Here is a 6,101-nt window from a genome sequence, read left to right on the forward strand (position 1 = left end):
ACGGCGTGCACGGTGTGGTGTAATATCCGTACCAGCAATTAAGTCCATACGCTGCCATTGTTTGTGGCCAGTCTACCTACATTCCAACACTCCGCTGCACACTCACTCACACACAGCCTGCATAAACGGCATTGCAGGGCAAGCACGCCTGGTCTGCCAAACGCGTACCCCAACGCCACACAATGCGTCCTTGGTTTTGGGGTTCAGGGTAGCAGTAAACCGGCCAGCTGCAATGAATGGGCTCCCGGTCCTGCCCGAAATCGTTCGGTTTTTCGGCAAATGTGTCAAATTCCATGCGCTGTCGCGCTGGATATGTATTTTAAACCAAATGCCCGGTACATGATGCAACGACGACGACGACGACATTATTGCTTTTGGCCAAAAGCGATCGTCGCACGTCGTCGGCGGGATGCAACCCCCATTCTCGGGGGAACGGTTAATCAGATTTTTGACAGGACGTAAATGCATGAACCCCTGTGTACAATCGAGCCCCAACGTGTCAACCGATATGCATTATACCTGCACGCTGTGCGAGGGTGCGCAGGTGAGTTTGATTGGAATTTCGGGTGTGTAAAACTGGGCCAGGAATGATGGTTTTATTCACGATTTTATTGGATGCGTTGTTGTGGTTCCTAATCGAAAGGGCTTTTTTGTAATAACAAGCACGAGCTCCGCTGTTGGTAGCAAGAGACAACGTTGTATATTAATTATATGAGGTACTAAATGAGAACATTGAAGCGAACCCTAAGCTTCTTCCATCGCTTGGCTTGATATATATAATCGGCCGCAAGGCGTTCCTAATCAGCTCGCTCGTTATTACAACGTGCGATGAGCACTGGAAGCGAGATTATACACTCTACTAGAATCGCTCTAATGAAGCGCAGTGAATTGAATTCTCTTCATCATTCGCTGGAGTGAAATGTGACATGGAAAAGCTTAGCGCCTAGCATCATTAGCGAGCAGCAAGATAATCAAGCCATCATCCGCTTCGCCATAATGTGGCTCGCCTTAGTCTCCTGGAGCTGCTGTGACAACAAATGTGTCCAAAGAGTGACAGCGAAACGGTTCTTGGATTGTAGGTCACAACTAGAAGGGTTGCGCAAGTCTTTCATGAAGCTAAAGTCGAGATGAAGTTATTATTTTGTGTAATTAACGAAACAGAAGCATGTTTGAAAGCTGCAACAATAAAACCGTAAAGTCACGCGCAGCGAAAGGAAAGGAATATCATGTGAACTATTTGACAAGTAACGCTTCATGTCAAACCAAACGTTTTGTTGATCATTTGGAGCAGACTTGGCGTTGTATAAGTTCTGAAAAGCGTTGATTGTTCGAAGCGGAACTTTTACTGATAAGAAAAAGTGAATATTAGCAAGAAGCTCGTTTTTAAGCCAACAGCATTTGCTTGCCAAGAGCCTCATCTGCTGGTAGTGAAGAGTTGCTGTCGATTTTTAGCTTCGATTTTTAAGCTACAAAATATGTGCTAAAATGCATTAAAACATAATTAACCCCTCCATTAAATAATATAAAAAAAAAACTCATAAAAACCTGTACTCTCTGATACGCTCCTAATTTCTAGACAAGTCTAAATTAATTCTAACCAACACCTTAACATCATACAGTGCCTCTTGCCATCCTCCCCCCGGTACACAGATTGAAGGCTTAAATATTTCAAATATCATCCCAAAATTGCTGTGGTTTTTTCTTCTTTTCCCCCATGTAGCTGCAAAAGGTCCCTACCGCATCCGGATGCCGGATAGTGACTAAGGAGAAAAGTACTGGTGAGACGGTGCTCTACTGCTTGTCTACCTGCAGCTACACCCAAATACCGCAGCAATAACATCAAACCATTGCACCAAAGGACGATACTTTGGCACCCTTCGTTTTGGAGAAGTGGAAAAAAGGAAAACAACCCAGCGTGTAGGTAATGTCGGCTTCTATTCCCTTTATTTCTCTTCCCTCACCAGTACAGAGCTGTAGCGTTGTGCCATGTTTCATCACATGCAGGTGCTTCTTGGTGAGAGAATGTTTTTTTTTTTGCTGTTGTGTCGAATCGCTCGTTTGACTAACTTTTAACTCCACTGGCAAACAAAACTCCAACCGACTAAAAAAACACACAACAACTCGCGCACAGCTGCGTCAGCTTCGGCTCCTGCCTTCGAAGTGGGCGCAAAAGCAGAGGTAGCGAAAGGATCGCATCCATCGAAACGCGGCAAAGCAAAAATAGATAGCTGTGTGGATGGCCACCACCCCAAGCCAAACTCCACCAAATCGGGTCGGTGAATTAGAGGAAAAAGTTTGCATTTTTCCACACCACGGTCGGAAGGGCGTTGCAAATCCACACGGCTGAAAATATAGCAGCGTAGAGCGATGAAAACTGGTCCAGCGTTGTATTGAAATTCCTTCTTTTTTGCCCACTTATGTCTGTGTGGCTCATACATCCCTGCCACCAAACAGGGACAGATCTGCGAATGTGTTCAATGGATAGAACGGTGCGATAAAGGTCCCCACACAGTGCGTGGAGGAGGAGGAAACAGACAGCAAAAAACAAGATGGGACAAAACATAATCCCGCTTCTTTTCCCGTGGCGCTGCCGCGCCATCCCGGGCTGGGTGTGATTGTGCTATGTAAAACAAGCGAATGATTGTTTATGAACAACTTTTTCCGGCTACACTACACCTATGATCACACACGAACTGGTGGAATACTGGTGGTGTTTTGCTGGTTTAGTCTAACCTCATCGCGCTAAGCGCTACCTTTTTGAACGCGGGAGGAATCGATAGAAACTATGCTTCAAAGCCGGCTGCTAGCAAGGGATGTAGAAGCAAACCAAAGCTTGAAAAAAGAACCAAAAATAGAAAGAAAAACCATGTGAAATAACACCAATGATGAGAGAAAGAGAGAGAGGAATGGCAGATATTTCAACTTCATTTGGTTTTTGATTTTTTGATGCCCCAAACTTTCCAGTGCTGCCGGTGAAACAGTACACAACACAGACACAACTTTGAAACAATTCCGGGAAGTTGAACCCCCCACCGAACCTAACAACGTGGGAGTAGGGGGAAGAGAAGGAGGAGGGGTAAAATTTAACATTAATTCTGGGGAAAGCTTTCCGCATTAATTAGGGAGAGTTAGTGAAATTGTTTTTGCCGAGTTTGTTTTTGCGAATGGTGCTGGCAATACCTCCCCGATCCGATGAAGCCGATTACCGGTGGAGAGGGTGGCGTAAGCTTATTAAATGGGTTCGAAATTGGGGCTGACGAGCACAGCACAGCAAATACACAGAAAAGGCAACAAAAACAAGAAGTTACGATTAGTTCGAATGGAGGTAACAGTTTGAGTTTGCAAAAGCTCAAAATTGTTTGTTTGCTCGCAGATTGATTTGAGTCGAGCAAATATGGTGTGGGAGTGAGAGAAGGGTTTGCTAAAAAATCGTCTCGTTTATCTGTGTTTTATATTTATAGCATCATACTGGGTTTTTCACAATTAATTTAAAGGCTCATCTCACCGCTCGACGAGCGATTAGGCTCGCTTCACTTGACTGCAGCTGGCACAGACGGTCTGCACCAAACATCCGACGGACCGACTTTTCGGTTTCCTCTGGCCGTTTTCTCATTTTCTCTCGCAAACACACACACACACACAAACAAAACCTGCGGCACATGCCTGCGCCTAACCTCTTTTAATTTAATTTGTTTGCTTCATTTCTTTCTGTAGTTTATGCTTCTCTTCTCCCACAAGATTCTTGTTACCGGGGATAGCAGCACTAGTTTCCAGATCCTACACCACCATTCCAAACGCAACCTTCCTCAAGCGGTTGGAGCAAACATTTTGGGCCGAAAGCTGCTGATTTGCTCCCATCCTCCAGAATGGACGCCTTTTTTCCACAAGCACGTGCACGTGTTTTTCTCTCCAGTCCACCCTGCTCCGCTGTCGGAGCCTGCTGGGATCGTTTCTGTCAGCATTGATTTCAACCCGACGACGACGACGACGACGCAGACGACGCAGACGATGGCAGCGACGAACAGGCACGCACCCCCATTTTCCCCCCGTTTTGCAACCCATGCACTGTGTTTACGGTGGGATTCTTTTGTGTCCAGCTCCAGAAGAGGGAATACAGGGGCGTGGAACGACGGGAAGGGAATGGGCGAGATATACAGGCCGGTGAAGAAACTTCCGCCTTTGCGCGAAAGGCAAAAGTTCTTCAGCGGAAGGCGCACACGCTACGGCATTTTCATCGGTATGCGCGTAATGAGAAGAAAAACTTCTCGCTCCACGTTTGGTGTGCACGCTTCCTTCTTCTTTTTATTTTTTTGTTGGAGTGGAAGACCCAGCTGGACCAGAGGAAGGGAAGGGAGCGTGGTTCCTGTTTTTGTGAACGCTGTATAAGTGCTAAGACGAATCAGGAAAAGAAGGAAAAGGCGAAACTTTCTTTTCGAGAAGAATGTGGGCACTGTTTTTTTTTTGTTGATGGGCAAAGAAAGGGCAGCGACAACACACGACGACACACACAAAACTTTAGCAACACGCATACACATGCGAGGCAGATAAGCGGGTGGAACGAAAGGTCCCCCAACAAACACACACACACACATTCATACAGGATCTAATGGGATGAGGATGAGTTGAGGAAAACGAAACGTCTTATGAGTATCGCTGTTCGGCTGACTGCTGACTACTTACGGATTGGTTAAATTGGAAGAAAAACTGCACACTTAAGGATGGATTGCGGAGCTTAAATCGTGCGAATCACGAGTCGAGGGAGTTGTCGGCGAGCTCAGCGTTGGTGATGTGTTTGAAAACACAGATGATGAGCCTTAACATATTTCTGGTACAGAATCAATCGGGTTTTTTATACTAGAACACGGTTTTAACCATTGTAAATCATCATAATCAGAACACACGCTCAAAATTCCTCATGTGTACTTTTAGTGGACACTCTGCGCGTTATTATCGTAACATACCGCTCGTACCAACACTTCAAAGACTGTATTACACAACGCGTCACCACCGAAAAAACGGGGCCAACACACTGACCACAACATTCACTTCTTTTCCGGTCACTAGCAGACTTTTCCAACAGCCCAAACACCACCATTCACTGCAGCAAAGTCGAATATGGCTATGTCCATCGCCAATGGCAAGGCTCCTCCTGCACGAACAAAAATCTACCCAGCAATATCACTATTTTAACCTACGTTTTCCGGAACACGCTAGACGGAAAATTCCACCGTACGGTCGAAGTATCCGCAAATCCCCGTCTCTGTGTATGTGTATGTGTCTGTTCAGCCAAACCATAGGGAAAAAAACTCAATGAATGTGGGAATGATGATAATAATGATGATGACAGTGCGAGATAGAGATAGAGAGGAAAGAACGCGCGCGCGTAAGGTCCATCCCCTGCGAAGGACACTCCGAAACTGATATATCCTTGCGGAACGCGACCGTGCTCGCTGCACGTAGTTCGTGCGCTCCGGCGAGAGCGAGCGCTCTGGCTCTCTCCTTCAAGAGTTTGGCTGTGCGTATCCTTCGATCTCCGCTCTCAGCGAACCGAACAACAAAGCATCCTTTTTCTTTCTCTGAGCTGAGTGCTCTGAACGCAGCTTCACCGCGCCGTGTTGAGTTCCGCACACAGCAAAATAGGGGAACGATTCGCACAAGAGGGTTCATTTGGTTTCGCATGTGGCCAGGGGACGATTTGGTTCCGTTCTTTTGTTTGTTGTTGTACCGCTTTCATCTGCAAAAGCAAAAAAAACCCTCCCCGAAGCACGGTGAGTCTGAGAATGCTCATTGTTATTTGGGGTTTGGGAATGTGCTGGCGAGGTTGATGCGCGGGCGGGAATAAGGGGCGTGAAGAATGATGTGTCGTTTTGCCTGAAAACGAGGTCAATGGATCCTAATGACCTTTTTTTATTTTTATTTCCGAACGAAAGGCAAAGAGGCGACGAAAGAATGGGCCAATTGACGTATTGCCGGAAGTGAAGCGAGACTGGTGAAGCGAGTGGTTGATTTTGTGTGTTATTCTTCTCCCGGGGGAAGAAGGAGTTTTCAATTGTTTTGATTACGGGCAGTGGGATAAGATTACAGCGCTTCAAAGAGCACGA

At 46.2% G+C, this 6,101-nt stretch overlaps 1 protein-coding gene across 2 annotated transcripts in view; it reads right to left on the reverse strand.

The window, feature by feature from the left end:
* Positions 1 to 5,436, reverse strand: part of LOC1270833 (uncharacterized) — a 51,574-nt gene extending 46,138 nt beyond the window's left edge. For both annotated transcript variants that reach the window (XM_061656920.1, XM_061656919.1), the window contains exon 1: positions 5,196 to 5,436. The gene's annotated coding sequence lies outside the window, so the exon portion shown is untranslated. The remainder of the gene's footprint in view (positions 1 to 5,195) is intronic.
* Positions 5,437 to 6,101: the final 665 nt, after the last annotated feature.

The sequence above is a fragment of the Anopheles gambiae genome, chromosome 3, assembly GCF_943734735.2.
Source record: "Anopheles gambiae chromosome 3, idAnoGambNW_F1_1, whole genome shotgun sequence".
NCBI classification, from domain to species: domain Eukaryota; kingdom Metazoa; phylum Arthropoda; class Insecta; order Diptera; family Culicidae; genus Anopheles; species Anopheles gambiae.